This window comes from Ambystoma mexicanum, chromosome 10 (genome assembly GCF_040938575.1).
Source record: "Ambystoma mexicanum isolate Mex_15411 chromosome 10, UKY_AmexF1_1, whole genome shotgun sequence".
Taxonomy (NCBI): Eukaryota; Metazoa; Chordata; class Amphibia; order Caudata; family Ambystomatidae; genus Ambystoma; species Ambystoma mexicanum.
The window spans coordinates 1,350,988,610-1,351,000,615 of record NC_090932.1 but is presented as its reverse complement, the minus strand read 5'-3'; positions in this window follow the sequence as shown (position 1 = coordinate 1,351,000,615).

The window sequence follows — 12,006 nt, the reverse complement described above, 5'->3', positions numbered from 1 at the left end:
ACAGGGTGGTTTCTATTTCTGTTGTTCTGTTTTCGCCCACTCTCCTATCCAGGGACGCAATTCTGTCTTTCAGTTCCTCTGTCCCTTTCTGGTATTCCTTGGTTATGGCGGAGAGGAGCTCCTGTAGGTCGGCTTTGGTCACCGCTTGGGCTGCAGACCCCCCGTTGGGTTCTTGAGTGGCCCCCACCACGTCACTGCTTTCTCCTTTCTTGTTCTTTTCTCCCATGTTAGTGGACAGCAGTGTCGCAATGTCTGTCTGTTTGGTTACTTTCAGATTTCTGGACATTACTTCTTGTGGACTATGCCGGGGCCCGACCCGCCCAGGGGTAGAATGTCTGTTATAGAGCGCCTGGTCCCCTCTTAGGGCCCCCTTTCACTCTTTCTACAGGCCAGACGGGCCGCTGTGGAGTCTTTGCTGGAGACCTCGTTGCATACGGGGCTACTCGGTTCTTTTCAGATCTCAAAGTTCGGGTGAAGTGACTCTGGACCGTCGGTTGCTCTCCTGGCCTATTGGAGTCTCCCGGGGGGGAGCGCCGATACTAGGGACCAGGCGCAGCCTTCGCCGCCAATTCAAGTCCCAGGTCCGCTCCCCGGAGGGACCGTGTCTGTGCGGCTGGCTTGGTCACCCCACAGGGCCCTGGGGCGCGAGGATAGGCCTGAGGGGCCAGGAAACTCCCACTGTTTGCGGCAGGTGCCGCCTTACCTTCCCCCCAGGAGCAGTCTCCAGGATCCGCACCCCCAGGAAGCCGGCGGACCGGGCCCTCCCAGATCGCGGGGGTCGCCGGGGGGGGGAAAGGATCTTCCCGCCCGACCCCGCCGGGCTGTCAGGTGGGGGGAATTCACTCCCGCCAAGGGGGGGCTGCCTTCAGCCTCTTTTCCACTGTTCAGGGCTGCGCTTGATGGGGGCGGCTGGACTCCCCGCTTGCTGAGTTGCCCCGTCAAGGGGTGAGGCTCATGCCGCCGGAACCGCTGGTAGTTGTTGATATGCTCCCCCCTCCCATCGGAGGACACTTCGCTGTAGCTGCTGGTTTGGGGTGGAAGAAGTGCCGGCAAGCTCCCAGAGGAAGGCCGGGTCCTGCGCCCTCCGCTGGTGATTGCTGGAGAGGGTCACGGAGTTCGTCCGAGGACGTTGTAGAGTGCCGCCGGCACCCTAGTTGCCCGCTGCCTCTTCGGTGTTCCTCGCGGCAGCCGACAATTGCAGAAGGGTAGGGGCGGGCGCAGGCCCAACTGTTCAGGGGTGGCGGGAGCGGGAGATCTGGGTCCGCCTTGGCGGCGGTTCTCTCGGGTCGGAGAGGGGGAGGCTTCAGCTCGCTTCAGGATTCAGCGGATGACAACGGAGCTCGGCACAGGCCCCCCCGCCCATCGCCGCTCCCCCCGACAGTCCCCTGAGAGGTGAGCGGCTGTGGATAGTCGCGGGGCTCAGCAGGACTCGCACACTCACTCTCGGAAACTGCCGGCAGAGGGGGGATCCAACACCGATGCTCCTTGGGCCGGGATCAGCCTCTGCTTCCACAATCAGGGGGTACTGGCGGTGTTGCCAATCAGTCTCATCAAGGCAGATCAATTGTTGTGCGCTTCGGAGAGGGTGGCTCCCTCAGTTCCCGCTCCATTCGGACGTCAGAGGGGCCTTCATTATGTTAATCCGCCGTCCACCATCTTGGCTCACCGCGCACGTCGGAATCCCCCACTGGGAGAAGACGGTCTCAGCTCGATCCCCCCGTCACTCCGAACCGCCAAATTAAGGCATGAGCAGCCCGAGCCTCCGGGCTCTGCAGGGTGTCAATTTCCTTCGCCTAAACCTACAATTTACTGGGGTATTTTAGGTAACACTCGGTCGCGGCCGGGAGCTCTCACCGGACCCGACCGTTCGCCATGGCGCCAAGCCACGCCCCCCAACTCCTCTTTCTTAAGCTCAGCATCTATTTCAAACTTGGGATATTCAAAGGCCAATTTCATCCTTAATAACTCAAGCTCCAAGGAACTGCTGGGGTTTGGAACAGAGGCAGCAGGAATGGTGGCATTCCCAGAATCAGATTCAGCGACAACCCTCGAGGTAGAGTCCTCACTGGTTGCATCCTGCCTTCAAGAGTTTGACCATCAGTCTGGTAGTCCACCAGGACAGCTATCAGCTCAGCCCTAGACTTATCCACAAACTCTAACTCCCTGGCTTCATAAGTATCTTGGAGAGCCTCTAAGCTCATCCGAGTCAATTTACCATTCGCAATAGATTCCATTGCTTGTAATGCAGTTATCTTGTACACGACTAAACCTTAATTTAACAAAGTGCAGATATCCTTCATAAGTGGCACGGTTATATACTGATTCTTAAAACCATAAGCAACCCACCGCTGCCACCAGCTGTAAAGACCGGAGGGGGGGTTTGTACTTCCGCTCTCTATATGGTAGAGGAGAGGCACAGAAGACCCCAGCCAAGATTCTCTATTATTGGTACATGGTCGAGCAATCAAGGTCTAACTTCTCAGGAGGTGATGCAGGCTGGTTCTTAAGTACAGTGTAGACCCCAGGCCCTCACAAAGGAATGTCCACACACTGTATTCGTTAAAACACAGTTTTTATATAATTAATATTCGAGGTGATGTACACTATCACAATAATTCACTTTGTGCTCAGAAATCAACAATGGTAAATATATACAGTTCTAAAGTGGTACCACAAACGTTATCAGATCTCATTAAAGTGCATACGGTCAGAATGACACACAGATCAAAATAAAGAGGAAGCCAGCAGTAGAGAGAGGAAGGAAAGCAAGATGGTTGAACAATTGGCAGAATACTGGTCCCGTTACCTAGACACAGTCCTGTGTGGAGATCCCCCCACCTGGGCAACCTGTAGGAGAAATATACAAGCCCAGTCCTTATATTGTTCACACTAGACTTCCCAATAGTTCTGCAACCCCAAAGTACCTGGCGTTGTAGCGTTCCTCGTCGGGGAATCGACGGCCCTTCTTGAGTGTCCTCCCGTTAAGGCAGGAGTCACGGGTCGTCGAACATCCGACGGAGAACAAGTCGAGCTACGAAGATGAGGTGGCCGCTTCGTTTCTATCAGTGCTTGTTGATGTGGAAACATAAACGTCATGCACGGAAAAGTTCTGGGCGCGCCCAGCAAGGGCGTTGAGTCGTCGGCGTCTCTGTGGGTTTTGGGTGGCGGGAAACCCACCGGTGGACGCTCCTCTGTGCGTCAACGGTCAGACCTTCTCCAGCAGAGCGTCCTTGTATCAAATGAAATTCTTAGGCAAACAGGAGCACAGCGGCTCCAGTCGGCGAGGGCGGTTGTCGACAGTGGCGGACAACAGTCAGGGCGCTTCTCCTTGGAATTCCGAAGCAGTCCCCGTATCGGGTCGGCAGCCTGTCGAAGGTCTGTCTACCAGGGAGCTTTGGCAAAGATCAGCTGGTGCACGATGGTCCCTCGTAGCTCGGGAAGAGGGCGCCTTACCAGGTCCTCTCTGGGTCAGTCCATGGAGGCACAGCAGCTTTCAGATTGTGAAGGAGAGCAACAGCAATTATTCTCGTCCAGCAGGGCTTCCAGGTCAAGCTTCAGTTACTCCATTTACTCGTCGTAGTGGACTTCAGCTTTTGAACACGATACCTAGCAGTGAGAGGTCCCCACTGGAGTCTCCCATTCATTCCGCTGGGTCACACTCAAGCATAAAATCACAACTAAGGGCATTCATGCAGGCAGGCAGCCAATCAGGCACACGGTGCATTCAGGCCATTCACTTCTCTCCAGATACAACAAGTTATGTGTATTGGGACAAGTACCGAGCCATTCAACACTCCATAGTGCATTCATACCGGTTTCTGGCAGGGCTGTCTCAGTCATTGTGTCAACCACCAGATACGAGACACCCACAACAGAGAATGCGTATTTGTCACACACTCCATTCACCCAGGTCCCACCCACAGGCATACCCACAACACACGGTCGTTGAGATTGCTCCAGCCAGTCTGGTCGGCACTTCCCCACACTACCATTTATGGAACTTCCACCCAACAGCCAGTCAGGGGGAAGGGACAGAGGCAGGGCTTCCTGGGACTTCGGGAAGAACAGGTGATGGAAGGCAAGAGGCCATGGGGGCCATTTTGTCTCCATCAGCAACCTACCGATTCCAATGGCAGGGCCTGGGCATCCCAAAATGGAGGAAGCTCTCTACCTTATGGCACCTCTACCAACGGGTGCCATAAGGGTATCCCATGGGTCTGTTCACCAAACCAAAAGAGAGCTGCACCGCCAGGAGTCCCACATGAACTCCTGCATGGAAAACACAACAGAACACACAATAAAAAGCAGTAAAGGAGAAGGATATGGAGGCCCTGTCCCTCCGATGCATTTCCAGCATCACACTCACACCCACGGAGCAATGCATCATTATCCTCTACTGCACACCTCGCAGTACACCTTTGCCTTCAGATCACTGCAATCTATTCAGGTGTAGTTCCTATGTCCACCAGATCTTTGTTTTGGCGCCTGCCGTCTTAACTCTCTGCACGACAAGACACTCAGAATGGTTGCCTGGGAAACCATAAAACAAACTTTACGGCAAATGCTTCTTCCTCACGGTACACGCAGATAAGCCACGCCATTGAGCCAGACTGCAAAGAGTAAGGAGCCGTGCAGGATGCCTCTCCAGCCGCATTCATTTAGCCACGACTGGGTGCCGTTATTAATTTCGGCATTTTTCTTTTCTTTGCTTTTCATGTCTTCCCTTCCCTACCCGCACCCTGACCTACGTCCCTGACACGGACCTTCGCAACTTGCCAGATTGAATGCTTCGACTAAGTGAGACAACAGAGCACAACCCTGCAGTTTTGCAACCTATGCCAGCACCTGTCCGCACATTTCTTCCTGCGCTTACAGGAAGGCGCAAAGCAATTCGGGAGCATGTTATTAAGGTGGCCTTGGCACTATATGGATCTCTATAACCTTGCCCGTTGCTTCCCCAGGTCTATTTTTGCACCTGCACTAAAAGGAACAGCACAGTCAGCCTCATTGCTCCTTTTTAACCAAGTTGGACCCTTTTTCTACCCTCCAGCACGATATCTTACCCAGACAATTTCTTGTATGTGTGTGATACCTCGCTGAGAGATAATTATAGTCCTTTCTTGGGCAATTTATCCACAGTCGTGCCATCCTGCATACCTGACTGTCCAGCCACACGTACTTGCATGAAAACACCTGGCTGATACAACAGACCCTTAACTCACACATCCCCGTCATGTTTAGGATTGTAACAACACCTGAAACCTTCTAGGCACAGTTATCACTTCAAATTCAAACCCGAGGAAATACATATCTGCATGGTTGCTTACAAATTGTAGCCTCCTTACGCATGGGACTCCACATTTTTCACTCTTTGCCTTATTTTATCCATAACTGCATGCACACACTACCCACTGTGGGCTTGCATGCCACACGTGTAAGTGCCTTTCACAAATTATATGATGTGATGTGATTTGGCATTTATAACGTGCCTATACACAAGTGTTTCAAGGGATGAATATGTTTGGCCCAACAAGCACACCTAGCCCATGCCGGCTTTTTTATTGCACCTATTATGCGGGAATTACTCGCAACATGATACTTGGCAGAATACAGCCTCATATTAGTTGTTTTGCTGTTCTTTCCTTAGTGGTCAGTTTAATATTTCTGACTCCTTTGGTCCTAAGGAAGGCGGACACTACCATTCACCGCCGAAATGTAATTGCCCTTGCATCCCGATTCAGACATGCAAGTGGTGTGTGCTGAAATGGGTTTGCACCAGCGCCATACTAGACCCCTAAATTGGCCTATCCAAGCTGAAACATACACACAACAATATTGTATTCACGTATCAGCCTTGCATTGTTCTAATTTTACCTACGAGGACATGATTCTGTGTGTTGTCTCAAGCTACATTGTTTGAAATGTGTGTTTTACGTTGTTTTTGACACAAGGTTATGGTAAAAAATGTCCAGCTCATAAGAGGTGAAGACAATGTTTTACAGGCACCATTGTTCTAATATTCTTTCTGAATGCCATAACATGTTGTCTAGAATCCACATATAACAGGCATTGTTTTTTTCAATTTGGTACTTTTGACTTATTTCTTCCTTGTAATGTGCTTGAATTTTGTGGCATATAGTTGTGCATATTTTAAATGGCTATCAATAAATGTGAAATCCACACAAGTGCTAGGATCCAGTGAAGTGTGTTCATTGCTCTATTCAAATAGAGAGAAAATATGAGGTCACTACATAATGTGCAAATAATTAACACAATGTATACAGGCCCCTTGACACAATTACAGTGACTTAATCCACTGTTAAACCGTATGCTTTTTCCTTTGGGGACAACCCCCCTTGCCAAGTGGGAGAAGCCATCCTCTTGGGCAAACTGGAACTTACATATTGGGATCAAGAACCTGGTGAAAGGAAGCCATTCTGCGGCACTGGGAGCATTGACCATTTGGAACTTTCGGTTGGAGTTATTGATATCTTTTGGTTGAATTGGAACATTTGTGCACCTTCAGATCTAGAGAGAATATCCTTTGCACCTTAGAGTTAATTTGTAGAGTGTGAGGGCCAGAATAGGAATTTGGACACATGACATATTTTCACTTTGGACATCTTGACAACGAACAGACCACTTACATTTTTTGGTTGAGTTAGAGAAATATCTCTTAGGATAAGGATAGTAAGACATTTCCCAAGCCGTTTTAAAAAATAAAATAAAACTCTATAGCCAAAACTATGAGTCCTCTGTGTCCTTGTATCATTCCTAGCTCCTCACAAGAGGCAGAATGAAAATGAAAATAAAGCTGGTTCTTAGAGCCCTCTTTAATTTTGGAAATGACCCCACACAATTAGGTTTCCTCTAATGTGCTACATTCCCAAAGGTGCAGCTGGAAATAAGTATTTGTATTTATAGGCCAGTCAGACTGGATGGCCCAGACTCAGAGCTTCTTATATTAAGTCAACTTGATTGTTTTATGTTTCTGAGGCCTATCATTTTGTGCAGAAATATTGCTTGGTTTGGTGTTACTGTAGCCCATATTTTTCTGTATCAAGGTCAAATATCTAATATTATATCATACCTTTACACAGGCTTCATGTCTGACTCCTGACTCCCCTTCTAGGAGCTATAAAAATAGATGTTCTTCCTGTGAAATGCAATATTGCTTAAATTATCATCCTCACAAGGATAATGGCTCAGATCAAGGATTTAAGTAGACTGGGGCTAGCTGTGGCTCAGCCTGGACAAGTTCAAAACATTGCCCTCAAGCCTAGTCTCTCTGGGTTCCCCGACCTAGCACTAGAATCAGGTTGCCATGTTTAAATATGAACTTAGAAAGCGCAGACTGGCACATGTCAGATTTGAGCTTTAACTTGCTGAGTCATCCAATTACGACACAAATCCCGTCTTTTTTAAAACAAAATTTAAAACTGCTACTATTATCAACTTTACTAGTTGGCCACACCATATTCCTCCTGCTTCAAAGCACTGTAATAATAAGTGCTATTGTAAGATGAAATGTGACCCCAGAGTCAATGCATTACCAAATGCTGTCGTTTGCGCATTTAGGAGAATTATTTGCCTAGATAGCTGAGCAGGTTAAGTACTCAGTGCTGCAACTTATCTGTGTTCTGCAGGTCATATGTTTGAATCCTAGATAAGTCTACTCAATATCATCCTTCTCAGGTCCAAAAATGTGTATGAATTTCAGTTGCCGGGTACCAATAATTTTTATACAATAGTGTTTCATGTAAAGTGCTTTGGGGAAAGTGCATATAAGTATTGGATTATTATAAATGCCTAGGTATTAGCATCAATAAACCCAAACACAGGCTCAAAATAATGCCATAGTCTTACATTTTAAAGTGTTTCTTTGCTTAATTAAGACATGCATGAATATTATTTTCTACTGGCTGTCTGAAGCTGAATGAGACTTGGTTATGAATACTTTGAAAAAAAATATATATACACATATTTGTGTTGCAAATATTGTTATTGTTATCAGCTACTGCAAGTGTCCCATCCCCCAAATATAACTCATGGACACACGACTGGTCACTGCTGCCGCCAGCCCACTTGGAGGCCATGAACCACATGAGAATTTCCTACAAAATAATGAATCTGCTCATGCTTCCTCCTGAAAACTGGCTACGGCAGTTGGAGTGGGGATTTGGGGGTTGGGGTCAAAGACAGGAAAAAGGCCAGGGATCAAGCAGGAAGCATGCCTTCCAGGTTGTTCACGCAAGCTGCACGGAGACCAGGTGACCGGGAGGCGATCTCTGTGTGCAGAGCAAACCGAGAAAGAGGCACACTGGGAGCTGCAGTCATGCTGTTTTTGCAGCCAGCCTGAATTATACCATGTCACTGTTGGAGGGTGAGAAGAGCTGCTGATGGCCAAGGAGTGGACACCAACCAGATGGTGACATCAAGGCCTCCACTGACATGAGTGCTAAAGCGCAAATGCATTCGGAGGTAGGTGTTAATGAATGCACTCTGATGTTGGATGCAATACTACTTACTTCTCTATGATAAATTGCGTGAAAAAGTCTCGGGTAACATGTAACACTGGCAAGGGGTTGACAATAGGGACCCCTGTAAGGTATGAGGCAAGGCCTGAAGTGGTTTGTCCCTCCTGCTCTCCCTAGTGACTGCCCTGTCCGTAAGACTGATTGAATGTGTGTTGAGTGCAGAGCATAATGTACCTTCTAGGTGGGAGTGGAAATAGGTAGCAAGCAGGTGGGTTGGGTTGGGTGTACACTATGCAGCAGTAGCAGACTCTTTCACTGCATGATTCAATCTTCACCATAAACTGAATTGTGTGGTTAAGGGTTATGGTAAATGTGCAAAAAGACATGGTGCAATAGGTGTTACATTTGAGTGAGGGGGGTTAGTACCAAAGGTCGATTGAGGGGGGGAAGAGGGGACATCTTTGCTTTTATATCATTTTGGCGATAAAAGATGTGCTTTTAAAAAGAGGAACAAAGGAATGAAAAAAATATTGTCTCAATATACAGCCTTTCAAGAAGGTTTGCTGCACAGGTTTGTTGAAAATATTTCACAGTAGGAGGCCCTTTCATCAAACAAGTAACAAGAGTTGGGAAAGGAGAACTGGGAGCTCAATCTTTCTCCCCAGTTGTGTTAGTTATGTTAGAAAGTTCCACCCCTTTCCTCTTATCAATCGGGTATTGGTGCACCCTTCCACACGTTAGAGTGTCCAGAGCAGGAGCTGGTGTGGTTTCTTAAATTTGCTAGTATGATTTCATGAAGGTGAAGGCTGGAGTGGGTGGGGCCGTAATGTGTGAACATTGCTAAAGGGCAGATATTATCTTATTTAGTGTTTTGTGGACCATAAAGGATTTATTGTTAATTTAATTTGTGCCAGAGCTCCGTTTTATCCAAGGGTCTGTCCTTTGTACCAACCACAACTACTGACTGGTACATAGTGGAAGTGGAAATGAGGCGTTTCTTTAGAACTTTGAGACTACGTGCCTTCTTTAAAGAAAATAGTGAACAAGAAGGTGAACCCGATATGGGCCTTCACCCACCTTTATCTTTCACTCCAACTGGCAGTCAAACGCCACAGGATCTAATTACGTTTGAGAAATGTGTCATAAGGCACATCAAACAAACGAGTAAAAGGAACAGCCCCACTCGCCAGAACTTGACAAAAAAGGAATAAATCGCCCTTAAACAACTGGCTGACAATCGGAATGTGATAATTAAATCAGCGGACAAAGGAGATGGCATTGTCTTCATGACCAGCGAACAATACTCCTGCATGGTCATGGACCTTCTAGATGATCAGACCAGTTACCGTCCACTCAAAAAGGACCCCACCATGGAAATCAAAGCGGAAATTTCAGAAATAGTCTCTTTTGCTGCTGACCGGGATTGGATCTCAGAAAAAGAAGCAGCCTTTCTAATGACCTCTCAAGACACACCCCGTGTCTATACGCCCTCCCCAAGATTCACAAACATGCGCAGAATCCACCAGGGAGACCCATAGTGTTGGGCTGCGGTTCGTTATTAGACCCTATCTGTAGCTTCATAGACTTTTTTCTCAAACCTATAAGCATCAAGACCAGGTCATACTTACGAAACACAACACATACAATCCAAATATTCGAGGGACTCCCCTTTGATCTGAACTCTCAATACTTAGTAACTATGGACATAAAATCATTATATATATCCATCCCACAAGAAACAGCAATAGACTGCATCTACGAACATCTCATCCATAACAGCACACAATCTCGGGTCCCACCAGAATTCATTATAGAATTTACCACTCTGGCCCTGTGCAAAAACCTTTTTATTTTTAACAAACAGTTCTTCTTACAAACGAAGGGGACAGCAATGTGTGCCACATTTGTCCCTAGTTTGGCCATTCTTTTTATGGCAACTTTCGAAGACAAACATATTTATAACCAGGCCAATCCCTGGCAAGCACACATTCAAGAATGGCGCAGATACATCGACAATGTCATTTTTCTGTGGTCTGGGGATGAAACATCTCTCAAAACCTTTTTGGTATGGCTTAATGCCAGCAACGACAACATCCAATTCACTATGAAATACAACTAAAATACCATACACTTTCTGGATCTACAAATATCCTGCACAGGAGTGAAACTCACATGCAACCTGTACAGAAGGCCCACTGATCGCAACACTCTCCTGCACTATAAAAGTGATCACCCGCACCATGTTCAATAAAACCTTCCGTATGGACAATTTCTGTGGATCCGGAGGAACTGCACTTCAGTGTCAGATTTCTATTCAAACTCTGACCTTTTGGTGGACAGACTAAAACTGATAGGCTATCCAGAAAAACTAGTTTCGACTGCTAAGAAAAGAGCTAGATTCACTAATCGGGACACTCCCTTGGAGCATGGACCATCACAGGACAAGGAGCAAACAGATAGGATCACATGTGTGACCACACACGGCCCCAACTCGTTTCAAGTTAAAAAGGTGATCCACAAGTACTTGCCGATAGTCAAGCTACAACTGCCAGATGAACCACCACCGAGATTCGTGTTTAAGAGAGCCAGGAATGTAAAGGAACATCTAGTCCACTCAATGTTTATGCGCGATACTCCCAGCACCGGACTTTGGAATCTTCGCAAGACGACTGGACACTACCCTTGTGGGTCCTGTTCGGTCTGCAGATTCACAAAGAAAATCCAAACATTTCCCAATGGTGGAAGACAATGGACCTTAAAACACCACTTGTACTGTAAAAGCAGCCAGGTGGTATATTGCATCCAATGTCCATGTGGCTATCGATATGTCGGCCAAATGATGTGGAAGGCAGGAACCAGGATCTCTGAACATTGATCCAGGATTTGTTGCAAACACATGGCATCACCCATGGTAGCCCACTACACAGAGACCCATCACACAGCTCAAGATCTCTTGTGGTGGGTGTTAGAAAAAGTCAACACTGGCCCCAATATCCAGACAAGACTTCTAAATTTGGAAAGTAGGCGGATCCACAGATTGTATACCTTTGAGTACGGCCTCAATGAACTTCATAGCCCTCAAAAGTAATACATCTCGACATACAAATGCACACATCCATATCCAAATCAGGACCCAGCTAAGATTACGAGTAGGGCCCCCTCCCATTTTGGACAACCTGGCATCTCGCAGCCGGTTTCTTTCCACATTTAATTTCTACTCCATTATCAACATGGTGCCCTACCATCATCTTTCGGCTATTTCTCGTCCAATCGTCTGACATCATGGCACTTCTATGACCACGTGCAACCTTTAGACCATGATGCCAGCACAAGCTTGATGTGCACCAACATGAGGTTTTCAAACAAACCACCCCTTCTTTCCCCCCCAAACCCATGTGGAGCCCCCCCACTCACCCTTACCTTCTCTAATTTGATCAACAAACACTGTAGCCACCAAACGGGGTGTCTGTAACAAGCACGGACCCGAAGCCGATCCTCACCAAAATGAGCACCAATGAATGCGCGGCAC